General features: G+C 35.7%; 1 protein-coding gene across 1 annotated transcript in view; it reads left to right on the top strand.

The window, feature by feature from the left end:
• Positions 1–1,252: 1,252 nt before the first annotated feature.
• LOC112043743 (uncharacterized) overlaps positions 1,253–14,649 on the top strand; it is a 31,981-nt gene continuing 18,584 nt past the window's right edge. Inside the window, exon 1 of the mRNA XM_024079296.2 lies at positions 1,253–1,479. The gene's annotated coding sequence lies outside the window, so the exon portion shown is untranslated. The remainder of the gene's footprint in view (positions 1,480–14,649) is intronic.

The following is a 14,649-nucleotide window of genomic DNA, read 5'->3' as shown; positions in this document are numbered from 1 at the left end:
ATCGGGTGGGCACATGTCCATTCTAGTTTGGGCACGGACCACCTAGCTCACCCTATGTACCCCCCTAATTATACGCCTATGCCTGAGCCCCCAGAATCCAGCGAATCCCTGCGACTCGCTTGATGTCGTCTGTCAACGTAGTGGGGGGTAACCAAAACTGCGGTTTCTAGTGCGGGGTCGCCATCCCAGCACCTTGCGACCCACAACATACATTGGCTCTTCGAACTGCCACTTCAACATCACGCATCGCGATCACGCAAAGATACTCCAAGCATAGCTCGTTCCATCGCTTGCTGTGTGACTCTAAGCTTTCATAAAGCAAACATAGAAAAGCGCAAAACTCAATATTTCGTTAGCCGGACCCATATAAGCGGAAAACTCAATATTTCGTTAGGCTAGGACATAGGCTAACCACTGAACCAAAGAGGATCTTAAAGTGATCTACTGCGGAAATGACCTTCGCTGATAAAAATGCGACTAAAAAGACAACAAAATGATGGAAGGTTTCTGATACGGTCGTTTAGTGATATTACATTATAATTAGCCGTGAAGGACGGCGTGCATGTCTTCGGGGATTGTCTGAGCAATTCGTCACGGTGTGCTGAGGATGAATACGAATAATTTATCTTGTATACAATCACGACATTAGATACTAGACTGTTCCTTTTCAAATGATTTCAAGCAATGTATGTTACTATCTAGCTTATCTTTAAGTATTTTTTTTTTAATATTTTCCATATTTTTTTAAGGCGACCGCCAATTTTGTGCCCAGCATGTTATCGAAAAAAATTACAAAAAATGCTTTATTTTATTTACCTATTTATTTACTAGCGGACGCCTGCGACTTCATCCTTGTGGAATTCAGTTTTTCACAAATTCCGCGGGAACCATGGATTTTTCTGGGATTAAAAGTAGCCTATATGTTAATCCAGAGAAACATCTATTTTCATCTCAAATTTCAGCCAAATCGCTTTTGTAATTGCAGCTCAAACGAGGAACAAACATACACACTTACACACAAACTTTCGCCTTTATAATATTAGTGTGATTATCAACCCATATTCGGCTCATTGCTGAGCTCGAGTCTCCTCTCAGAATGTGTCAGGCCAATAGTCCACCACGCTGGCCCAATGCGGTTTGGCAGACTTACACACGCAGAAAATTCTCTGGACAACTGAGACAATCATCAAATAGGTACATAATTGATACCTATACTAGATATCTATGCACTCAGCAGTTATCTCGACGCAAATGTATCGAGCACACGTCTAAATAATTCCAGGTTTATAACTGGTTGAGTATTATATAAGGTTACACGGTTTACGAGGTTGCGGTGCCAATTAAAGTTGTGTTTATTTATTGTGAAAAATAAATTTAATGTAATTAATAATATTTTCATGTTAATTATTCTTTATGAAGTATTTTTATGTTGAAATTTTTGTTATTATGCGCATGGATTACGGATTCAAAATTGTAAAGGTAAGAGTTAATTATGGCTTCTAATCTATGCTAATCCATACATTTCATCTAACTAAAGACCAATAAAAATACAAAGATGAGAAGTTCATTTACTAGTTGACAAAGGTTTTTCTGTCATAAAAACATATTTCAAACAGAAGTGTGAGGATAATAAATACTTTGCAATCCATCCTTATATTTACCAAATACCTAAACAAAAAATATATTCAAATGGTTAGAACATTTTAGGAGGATAGCGACCATAATCATTGTAGCATTTTCGGAAACATACAATATACATGCGTTTAGACTCACTACATTAAATTACAATGAAAATTATTTTTCTTTATTTTTAAGAAAGAACCAGGTTGATTTTGAATCAAAAAGTCAAATAATTTATTAAAGTAAATAATAATGATTATTATTTATTATTATCATTAGAAATAGGTATTCAAAATGTATTCTTTGTTTTGTCGGTAGGACAGAAACAGGCGTTAATTTGCATTTTAAAATTATTTTCCGTTTTCCTTATAAATCTGACATTAAACTGAATTTAAAATTAAAATCCAAACGCGGCTCTGTCTGAGAAATCTAATCGAAAACTCTCAAACATCTGAAGCATGCACATAAAACTGAGACACGAGATTAATAATTGCATACATAGATTATAAACTTGAGAATTATGCTTAATAGTTACTTAATTAATGCTAATTAATACCTTTAATATAATAAATGGGTTTAAAATTTAAATTATCAACATGTCAGTGCAAAACGGTTTTTGACGGCCTCCAGATTGAGATTTTCTTAATTGGTCCAGGTCTGTCTGGTGGGAGGCTTCGGCCGTGGCTAGTTACCACCCTACCGCCAAGCGATTTCGTGTTCCGGTACGATGCCGTGTCGAAACCGAAAGGGGTGTGGAATTTCATCCTCCTCCTACCAAGTTAGCTCGCTTCCATCTAAGACTACATCATCACTTACCATCAGGTGAGATTGTAGTCAAGGGGCTAACTTGTAAAGAATAAAAAAAAACTCTACAACGGAGGTCGCAAGCGTTGTAAACAAGCAAAAAAAATATACTACCAAATATGTTAATTTGCCATATTTTGTTGATTAAAATTGTACCTATATTAATTAACATAAATAATATACTAATTGGTCTCCGGTGAAGTGGTGTCGAAAAATTGGAGATTTATTTTAATGTCGTAGTAATTGTGCGGCCATGTTTGGGTGGAGTCGGGTGAACGGTGTAGGTTAAACACGTACACAATGTAATAAATTGCCCATGGAATTATTTATGCCCTTTTTGTTCACAGAGATAATATGATCTCGACTTTATCTAAATGTTAAGTGATTTTTTTTATTTATTCAAACATGAACGAATACACAATATTTTTTTTTTTATACTTTACAAGTTAGCCCTTGACTACAATCTCACCTGATGGTAAGTGATGATGCAGTCTAAGATGGAAGCGGGCTAACTTGTTAGGAGGAGGATGAAAATCCTCACCCCTTTCGGGTTCTACACGGCATCGTACCGAAACGCTAAATCGCTTGGCGGTACGTCTTTGCCGGTAGGGTGGTAACTAGCCACGGCCGAAGCCTCCCACCAGCCAGACCTGGACAAATTAAAAAAATCTTAATCTGCCCAGCCGGGGATCGAACCCAGGACCTCCGTCTTGTAAATCCACCGCGCATACCACTGCGCCACGGAGGCCGTCAAATATGGAACTAAGGCTAATTCAAAGTATCCTAATAATTGTATAAGTCATGCCCACGTGGAATGGTGGCAATAAGTGAGAAGTGGCTACATTTCCGCGTCGAACAGCCAATTATTTAGCTGATCATTTGCGCAAAAAAATATATTCGGAATTTCGGAAAAAAATTGCACTGCGTTTGCTGCGATTTGATAGGAGTGTGACGTCACCAACTTCCCAGTTCCAGGGTAAGAATTTTAACCAAGAAAGTTTTTTTTAAAAAAGAAAATCTCTGTACTTCATAGCTCGACACAAGACTTGAACCCAATACCTTGTGATCCGAAGCCAATGTTAACCCCCGTTAATGAATATTTCTCGTAGAAAAGTTAACTATAATAGCGTTTTTAACTTGTAGTTCGAGTAGTCACGCAGTCTCCCATTAACAAAGTAACTGCGCAAAATCTCGTGATCGACTAATTTAGAAATGGCGTCCCATTCATCACGCTATTTCATTTGTAATGCAATCTCAAAACAAGCCATTGTCAGGTGGACAATTCACGACAACATCACCTTGAATAGTGATAGATTGCTTCTAGTAGAAACAATATATGTTTATACTGTGACGCCTGATGAGACCCGAAGGCTAAAATAACGAGGAGGACGGAACGACTCTCTAAGGGCGTCTCCTATGAGACTCGGACCTCGGCTTAGAAGGCCATTCCAGGTAACCGTGACCTGAGTGAATCAGTCCGGACGCCCCCGAGATCGTGAGTTAGAAAACCCACATCCGGGTGACGTTAGATATCCGAGAGCTCGCTGTGTTGCTTGTGATTATGTTGCCCGGGAAGCATTGTCGGTCGTCATGTCATCGTCTGGATCGTAAAGGTTATCCAGATACATCCATTTAGAGGCGGTATCACGATAAATTCACAAGTCATCAGTTTTTTTTTATGTTTTATAGTACTTGAATACAATCATGCCTGATGGAATGCAATGATGAGGTCCAAGATAAAGCGCGCTTGCCTAGAAAATGCCTATTCACTCTTGCCTTGAAAGTGCACAAATTGTATGCGTCATGTAATATAGACGCCGGAAGGGCATCCAACATTATAGCAGTTAGTTTTTTAGATGGACTAAGAACAAGACCAAGATTGCTGCTTGAATACCATTCGTCTAAGGTGGTCTAAGGGCTTGTTATATTTACTGTGCTAAGGGTGTTATTTTTAGTTTTTTTTATACAAAATTAAGGAATACGATAGAATACTCGTAGATCGGTAGAGGTTACCCATGTTTAAATGTTTCCAATAAACAAAATGTCGATGATGCCATCATTTTTATATCGTCAGTACAAAACTAAACATTAAATCTTTTAAAAAATTAAGCTATTAATTTTCTCCATTCATTTTACTGATTAGCATCAGATGATTATCATTCACGCTTCAATATCAACTGGTTGATTTATGCAACCGGTTACATGTGCGATGAATGTGACATACAATTTAACTTGTCAACTCTTTAATTAACTTAGAAAGAAATTGCGCATTAGAATAACATGGTTGCGCCACAGTGTAAATAAATTTTAAGTAATATCTAATTAATTATTATTTACAAGATATACTTTTGTGATAGTATTTATTGATTTGAGTAGAAGAGCTTTTTGTGATAGAGAATAACTATATTTTATATTTTTAGGGTTCCGTAGTCCACAAAGAACCCTTATAGTTTCGTCATGTCCATCTGTCCGTCCGTTCGTCCGCGGAGACTATTACTATAATAAAGTTGTAAATTAACATGAATATGTACATTGAGAATGTGAACTAAGTCGTAAAATAAAATCTTATTTTTTTTTTGTATTAGGGTACCTCCCCAATATGTAAAGTGGGGATACATTTTTTTTACTCGTTTATCTCATAGTGTGGGGTATTGTTGGATAGATCTTTAAAAGATATGAGGGGTCTTCTCCCAATACTTTTCGATTTAGGGATCCGTTTGTTAAATATTAAGTCAAGTGTCCCCACTGTATATAATATTTTCGTTTATAAAATGAAAAAAAAAGTTTGAAAAATTTTTTTTTGGATTCCTCCTCCCTTACATGCAAAGTGAGGATGAATTTTTCATCGTCTATCTCATGGTGTAGGGTATGGTTATCGGTATTTTTGTGCATTATATAGGGGCTAAAGATCTAACTTTATCAACGGAACCCCACTCTGCGCGTGGACCGACACGCACTTGGTCGGTGTTTTATATTATAACTTTATTAATTGAGATGGTTGCGTGCGTTGTGTAAATGGTTCAAGTTACACAAAAGTCTTGTATGATGGACTATTTTGCATTTACAAGTTTTTATAGATAGTCCGCAATAGACTAAGATCTATTAAGATGGCCTGTCTTTATTGTAATCTAATAAAATTTGTAATAAACTAATTAATTATTTGCGAATGTTAAATAAAACATGATAATGCTAAAACGCTTAGCTTTATCTGTCCTGCGATGTCCTTATCCAAATAACTAGGTACTATATTCGTCACAAATAACAAAAAATGCTTGACATTTTCTTTGAATATCTTAGGAGATATTAATATCTATAGTAATATTATAAAGCTGAAGAGTTTGTTTGTTTGTTTGATTGAACGCGCTACTCTCAGGAACTACTGGTCCGATTTGAAAAATTATTTCAGTGTTAGATAGCCCATTTATCAAGGAAGACTATAGGCTATATATTATTCCCATATTACCACGGGAACGGGCACCGCGCGGGTGAAACCGCGTAGCGTCAGCTAGTCTAAAATAATTACGCAACATAATAATGATCAAATACGACATGCATTTATGATAGGTTTCCTTAAAGATATGAAGCCAGGGATTAAAGTTTGTCAAAGGTTTCCTGCGGATGAAGCAGCAGGAGACCGCTAGTGTACCTACTATAAATATATAACCTTCCTTTGGCAGTTGGGTAAATATATATCCACAATCACAAGAGCGAAGCAAGTGGTCAGTGAAAGCGAACACTAATGAGACATTCTTCCGCGAACTACTCGCAGCTACATGCTCTAGATATCTATTAGACTCTCAGTGACCATTATCTAAATAAATATTATAAATAGGTAATTTTGTTTATTTGTTTGTTACGAATAGACTCCGAAAATAGAGTACTGATTTTAAAATTATTTCACCAATGGTAAGCTACATTATCAGCAAGACGCGTAGGACACATTTTATCCAAGTATTTCCACAAAAATGGGAAACCACGTGGAGTCTGTTAGACACAAATAGATGATAATACAAAATACTTTAACTTGGTTTAGCGAATCCCTATAAAAAGTCATGATTACGGTTGATAATATTAAAGTTCTTTCAAAATTAGTAAATGCGTATTATCATATGTGCGCTGTAGCATGGCGCGGGTGTCAGTTGCCCGTATGACATTCATAATACGTACTATTATCGTGAATCGCGGCAAACTTTCAAGAGTGAAAGAAACTGTCACCTGCACCATCCTACAGCGCAAGAACTGTAGGTTGGTAAATGCTTATTTCTACCACTATGGTGTATCGCACTTATTTATTTATGTATTGGAAAACAATGAACAATACAATTTATTATAATATACATGCAATTGTGAATTGTATAATTATATTTAAGGATTTTTTTGTGAAACTAAAGGCACAAGAGGAAACAAAACAACTTTTCTAAAGCAGATAAAAGCCTCCTCTAAAGTAAGCTATTTAAAATTTAAGATACGCGTCAACAGAACAATTGCATGTTGAAGTATATAAAGAAAACACCGAGTGTGAATCGACCCTTTAAAAGGACCTAAACGTCTTATCATGAACTGCAAGTGCTAATCAGAAGTGAAAACATTCGTTCGTGATGTTAATTAGTATAGTAAACAGTATCACATAATCTTCATTTGTATTGCCTGTTAATTAAAAATATATATTTTTTTATTCTTTACACGTTAGCCCTTGACTACAATCTCACCTGATGGTAGTGATGATGCAGTCTAAGATGGAAGCGGGCTAACTTATTAGGAGGAGGATGAAAATCCACACCCCTTTCGGTTTCTACACGGCATCGTACCGGAACCCTAAATCGCTTGGCGGTACGTCTTTGCCGGTAGGGTGGTAACTAGCCACGGCTGAAGCCTCCCACCAGCCAGACCTGGACAAATTAAGAAAATCTCAATCTGCCCAGCCGGGGATCGCACCCAGGACCTCCGTCTTAATATACAACGCGCATACCACTGCGCCACGGAGGCCGTCAAAAAAAAAAATAAGTAGTACGTAGTACCTTCTTCATTTAAGGTTTTAAGGTTTTGAAGAATGTTAATTTACCTGTGCTAATTATTTTCAAAAGCTGGTCAAAACTACTTTAAACTACAGTTACAATATTTGATCCATACTAAAAAGGCAAGATATAATCGTATATCTAATACTTAAAAAACTTATTTGTATCAAAAGGTTTATATACATACTAGTAGATGCCGCGCGGTTTCATAAACGTGGTTCCCGTTCCCGTAGGAATATGTGGATAATATATAGCATATAGCCTTCCTCGATAAATGGTCTATCTACAAGTGAAGGAATTTTTCAAATCGGACCAGTAGTTTCTGAGATTAGCGCGTTCAAACAAACAAACAAACAAACTCTTCAGCTTTATAATATTAGTATAGATTATGTTTCAGACATATTTTCAACGATCGTGAAAAGTCAGCATTTTATAGCAAAAATAGTCATGTGTTTAACTATTTCGATAAAAGTCAGCGTTTATAATTTGCTAACTAATCGTATTTGTGAAAGTGCTGATTTTTGTTTGTGCTTTACTTTTTGCGATATCACCTTGAGAAGGCGAAAATGGAAGAGCGTGACTATTCAATAACTAAATGACATATCTACTCGTTTATCTACGCGTGCACTTGTATATTCATCCTACTCCTAACCCGCTTCCACCTTAGATTACTTACACTTATAATCAGATGAGATCGAGGTCAAGGGCTAACTTCACACCCCTTTCGGTTTCTACACGATATCGTAATGAAACGCTCAATCGCTTGGCGGTACGCCTTTGTCGGTAGGGTGGTAACTAGCCACGGCTGAAGTCTTCCACCAGCCAGACCGTACCAATAAGAAAACCTCTATCGGCCCAGCCGGGGATCGAACCCAGGACTTCCGTCTTGTAAATCCACCGCGCAAACCACTGCCACGGAGGACGTAAAATTACGTATTACGTATTAGTGCAAGCTATGATGAACTCTCACTAATGAAAAGGCAGCTCGATATAAAGAACGATTTTCTGCGAGTTCCGTACCAGTCAAATTTTAATTGTTACCAGTTGAATGAAGTAAATCATCACATGACTTTACTGAATACGTCAATGTCAACTTCTAAAAAAATCTGTTGTCTTCGTCTCATTGATATTGTTGTCCGAGTTATTTGTATCCAATAGTTAAATAATAAACCTAATTACTATCCGCAAAACATGAAAAAGTTACAAATAATAAATTCAATACTAATTGTTTATTAATCAAACTTTTTTTAAACCTTTGGGCCTTAGCCATGTGGCACGTCGATTCTCTATCTACAAACGCTAACGCTACGAAACTAACAAAATGCGTGCGAATGACAGATTCGATCGACAACTTGACCATGTGACCTGTCGATATTGAATGTCATTCCCATACATTTGTTAGCGTTAGCGTTTGTAGAAAGAGAATCGAAGTAGCTACAGGCCCAGCCTCCTAGCCAAGTGGCACGTCAATTCTCATTCAACGATCGCAAACGCTTTGAAAACTAGAAAAATGTATGGGAATTACAGATCTTGATCACGTGACCTGTCTATAGCAAATGTCATTCCCATACATTTTTCTGGTTTTCGAAGCATTTGCGATCGTAGAAAGAAAATTGACGTGCCTATTGGCTAAAGGGGCTGGTAACTCATCATATTAAAATGTCGTAATATGAAGTAATTAATCACATCACATGACTTCATCAGTAAGTAAGCGTCAATGCCAAATTCTAAAAAACCTATTGTGTTCGTCTCATTGATCTTGTTGTTCGAGTTATTTGTTCGGCCTTCTCGACGACATTTTCAGGGATTACTAATAATCTTCAAATAAATAATATTTAGTTTAGTCATAGCTTGGTTAAGGTTTATCGTGACTATCATGTATTATATTTTATTATAAAATTATTGTAACTAAAACAGTTTGAGTATCTTAACTATGTTTACACCATATCAAGTTTAACTTATGTTGGATTATATTAATTATCGTAAATGTGTTGTCTTTACTAATATTATAAAGAGGAAAGATTTGATTGTTTGTTGTTTGAAACTACTGAACCGATTTGAGAAATTCTTTCACTGTTGCGAAGCTACACTACCCCCGATCGCTATAGACTATATTTTATACCTACGAGAACGGGAACCACGCGGGAAAACCGCGGGGCGTCTGCTTGTTAGGAATTAAGCTTTTAATATCTAAATATGTATTACTAGACATTCATTATCATTATCAGCCTATTTTAATAGCCCACTATAGTATTAAGCCTCCCTTCCAGTAGGAAAGAAAATATGGAGCTTAAACCCAACAGGCTTTTCCACCAGTAAACTATATTTCTATACTAATATTATAGAAAGGTAAAGTTTGTGAGGTTGTAGGGGTAATCATTAGATCTACTGAATCTGTCTTTGAAAATACTTTTATCAATAGAATGCCACGTTATTTGTGAGTATCATAGGCTATATTTTATGCATGTATTTCCTCAGGAGTGGGTGGGTGAAACCACGGGGTGTCTGCTAATAAATAACGTAATAATTAATTTTCTAAGTGTAACCTAACCTAACCTAATTACTACCAGGTGTTTGCAGGTAATTATTTCTCGACACAAAACCTAATCTATTAATAGTCACGGGCATTTATAACTCGTGCACATTACCTTGACTTTTGGCTACCAAACATCACCAAACAAATACAGTAAAAACATCATTAGAGCCAGATGTCGAGTTAATTCGCACGGGCTGTACTATGTATAAAATAAGCGGTCACCTTATGAAATATGAGTAATCAACGGACATAAGTTGTACATAGATGGAAAGAAATTAATGGCCTTTGTAATACGAGCAGAAATTATCAATCTAGGTGATTTAGCACACGGCCGTATTAGTCCGGGATCCGTAGAACATTTTTTTACTATCAAGTTAATTGAACTGATTACAACAAGTAAATTTTTCGTGAGTAGCTTCATCTCAATGATCAACTTTTTCATTTACGAAAATTAAATTAAAAAAAAAACATCTGGTTAGTAACAACTTTTGGTAAACTACCCTACCCAAGTTGTATCAATAACGAGGTTATTAAAAGTTGTTACTAACCAGCTGTTGCTTTTAATTAATAGTTACACAACTTAACAGCCACAATGTAATACAAATTGCGTGGTACATTATCTCATTCCGACGCTCAGAAAATTTTATTTCATGGTAACTCAGTAAGCTACCAGAATTAAGAATTAATAAATATAAAAGTTGATTGACTCATCGAGATGAAGCTACTTACGAAAAATTAACTTGATAGTAATCAGTTGTACAAAATGTTCTACGGATCCCGGACTATATGACATGCGAACTGTTCAAGTTTATTATATAGAATATGCCATTAACTTATTACTTATACAATATCGAACAAGTTATTAGCTGATACACTTATTTTAATTATACGGTACTGCCTGTTTGAAATAATGGTTACTGTTAGATATTATATTTATTTTAATTTTGTATAATGAAATCTTGGTGAAGTAGATGACCATTAAGTTAATGTATTATGTAAATACATTCGGTATAAAGCTAGAATTAGAATTTCTTTCATCTATTTGTATAGGTTATCGTCACAAAATCAGCTTGACCATGAAATTTGGCAGCAGTAAATGTCCGCAAAGAACAAATTTTGCGACAGGGCCGGATTAAGGAGGTCTAAGGACGGACAAAGTAGCGGTCGTCCACTAGTCATTTATAAATCATAACTGTTCCTACCATCATCTTTTTATAAAAAAAACCGCATCCAAATCGGTCCAAACTTATACGATCTATGTCAAAATACCCGGTATATGTATTAGTTCCCTCTTTTCAGGTTATTTCTGTCCAAAAGTAACCCGAAGCTCGCTCCTGCTTTCCGCGTAATCAACACAAAGATAACTTCAAGTACAATCTGAAAATAAATTGACAAAGTAATTTCGGAAATGACTACTCAAACGCGACTCTCAGAAATACCTGAGTCATCCGAGGATAATTTGAAATTCACGAGTATTTCATGTAAAGAGATAAATTATTTCAGGTTTTCCTCAAACTGGAGTAAACATAATGTCATCAGCGCCCAATTTCTCTCCACAGTTTCTCAGATTTTGAACAGATCTCTTGGATTGGTACATCCGCGTTTGTATGCAGGCGGTATTATAGTACAGGGTACAGCATACCCTCAACTATAATAGCGACTCAACTGCAGACCTAAACTGAACTGCTGCGATTTTTCGTACCACGAAGTCCTATATCCGACCATTTGACGCTGTAGCGAAAAATAACCTAAACTGAGTCGCTAACGGAATCCATTCATACGGTTTCTCGTACTATGAAGTCATCTTGTAACCTAAACTGAATCGTTAATCTGTCAAACTGAGCCGACCAAATAAAGTTACTTATATTGTGGCTGGAACTGAATCGATTTCACGTATTTCACTTATAATTGATCAAAAATTAATAAAGTAGTATTAGTATTGGTAAATAAATAATTTCTGGAAGCTTGTAGTGATGTTTGAAGAATAATACTTACAGGTATTATTTGTAGGTTGATCACACACTCGTTATTGTCGACCTCTATGGCGCAGTTGATAATGCTGTGGTTGTCACGAAGAGGTCCTTGGTTTTATTCTCAGCTAGGATTAGGATTTTTTATCTATACTTCTATATTAATATTATAATTGAGTCGTGATAGCCCAGTGGGTATGACCTCTGCCTCCGATTCCGGAAGGTGTGGGTTCGAATCCGGTCCGGGGCATGCACCTCCAACTTTTCAGTTGTGTGCATTTTAAGAAATTAAATATCACGTGTCTCAGTCGGTGAAGGAAAACATCGTGAGGAAACCTACATACCAGAGAATTTTCTTAATTCTCTGCGTGTGTGAAGTCGGCCAATCCGCATTGGGCCAGCGTAGTGGACTATTGGCCTAACCCCTCTCATTCTGAGAGGAGACTCGAGCTCAGCAGTGAGCCGAATATGGGTTGATAACGAATATTATAAAGCTGAAGAGTTTATTTGTTTGATTGGACGCGCTAATCTCAGAAACTACTGGTTCGATTTGAAAAAATCTTTCAGTGTTAGATAGCCTACTTATCGAGGATTGCCCGTTCCCGTAGCAATAATGCTATATATTGTCCCCATATTGCTACGGGAACGGGCAGCACGCAGGTGAAACCGCGTGGCGTCAGCTGGTATTTTATAAATTGACTAAGGTATGGTCTGGCGGGAGGCATCAGCCGTGACCAGTTACCACCCTACCGGTATAGACCGGTAGGGTGGTAAGTAGCCAAGCCGCTAGAAACAGTAGGAGTTATAGTAGAAATCTTAATAAAAGGACAAACGTCAAAATAATGTGATAAAAATATTACTATCAAATCATAGTCATACAATTTAAATATGCATAATATCTTAAATTTAAACAGGTAAATATATTTAAGACCCTTATTCCATGTACTATACGAAATAGATTAAAAAGAATAATAAAATCTAAATAGGTAGATTAAAAAATAACAGAATTGAATATAAGTCAAAGTCAAAATTCATTTATTTCAAATAGGCTTAGTTTACAAGCTCTTTCGAAACGTCAGGTATAGGTCATATAATTTAACAGTTCAAACTTAATCTTTTTCACAAGATTTCAATTAATCTTAAATAATTCAATCTTGTTTCGCATTTATATCTAATCTATATCACAAGAACTTTATTGATCAAGATCGATTGCATGTTAATTAATTACACCGCAATGATTTCCTTTTTAATATGTCAAAGGCCATCGACTCTACTCAGTTACAAATTACAATATCCGATAGTTTTGCAACGCCCTTCAGGGTTACATTCGCAACGATGGGCTTTAGGCACTTTACACAAGAGCGTTTTTGATAACTCGTCCAATCCAATCAAAGAAAGCATCCTACTGAAGTGTGATTACTGAAGGCACGTATGCAAAAGTGAAATGTTACAAAACAAAGATATTATAAAGAAAAACACAAATTACCCCTTAAGGTCCACATTCAGATTTCATCGATTTATACGAGTCATCTGCGTTTAGGTCACATGAACTGATACAATATTTTGATTTAATTGGTCCTGTAGATTCGGAGAATTGACTGTGTCAGACGGACAGGCGAGTGATCTTATAAGAATTTTGTACTTATAAAAAAATAAATGAAACTATTTTCCTCATAAAAATAAAATTTTTCAAAACGATTTGTAGATACGTAAATAAAACTTTTTGTTTTGGGGTACCATAATGGGTAAAAAACGCTTTACTGTTAGAAGCCTTAGCCTACAGCGTCTACTTGCCGCAACAATTGATGTGTTAAAATTGATTGTCAGTTATAACATTGCGATTTAGTCTACATCGAGCACAAACTATAATAATATTAACGAACTAGGAAATAAGGTTCATAATACTACATCAATGATACATTGAACACCATTGAACGATCCAAAAACAGACGATGTTGTGATTGGAATTAATTATAGCAGTGGGTTATATGGATCAAAACAATGTATTTAAATTTCAAGAATATTATGTAATGTTTTAATTTTTTTTATTTTATAATTGTGTACGATTACAAATTTTTTTAATTGATTATTTTTTAACATAAGCAATGTATTAAAAATAATGATAATACATTTTATTTTATTTAAGTCTAACGGACGTCCGTGACTTTGTCCGCGTAAAAATTATTTTTCACAAATACCACGGAAACCATAGATCTTCGGCATAAACAGTCTATAAGTTGCTCAATTATATCCTCCTTGCAGTGAAAGTTAAAGATTTCTAGAGATGAGTCCAAGCAAACAAAGACTGACAGACAATTTATACCTATACTTATGTTTGTTTATGTTGTAGTATCATGTGAATAATTAAGCACTTTAAAATCCACAGTTATATGGAAATCATCAAAGATTACTATTAGATCTGTCACTACCGCGTTGAAATTGAGGCGGACAAAAGTGGATAATTGTCTTAATTTCATTTAGTCGCATAGTAAACAACTAAAGTTATTCAAACAAAGTATAACTAAATATTGTCTACAACGTCGAGTTGTGTATTCAGGAAGTGTAAAAATTATAATATATGTATATACATAAATATATTATGTATAATGTAAGAATATACAAAAATGTGCATGTGTGCGTGTGTGCGTTTGTAATAGGCACGTAATATATCTATGGTCGAAAATCTTTGGAAATAACGAACACA

The sequence above is a fragment of the Bicyclus anynana genome, chromosome 2 (assembly GCF_947172395.1).
Source record: "Bicyclus anynana chromosome 2, ilBicAnyn1.1, whole genome shotgun sequence".
Classification (NCBI taxonomy): Eukaryota; Metazoa; Arthropoda; class Insecta; order Lepidoptera; family Nymphalidae; genus Bicyclus; species Bicyclus anynana.
Note: the sequence above shows the minus strand (reverse complement) of the source record. Positions and strands in the feature narration are given on the sequence as shown.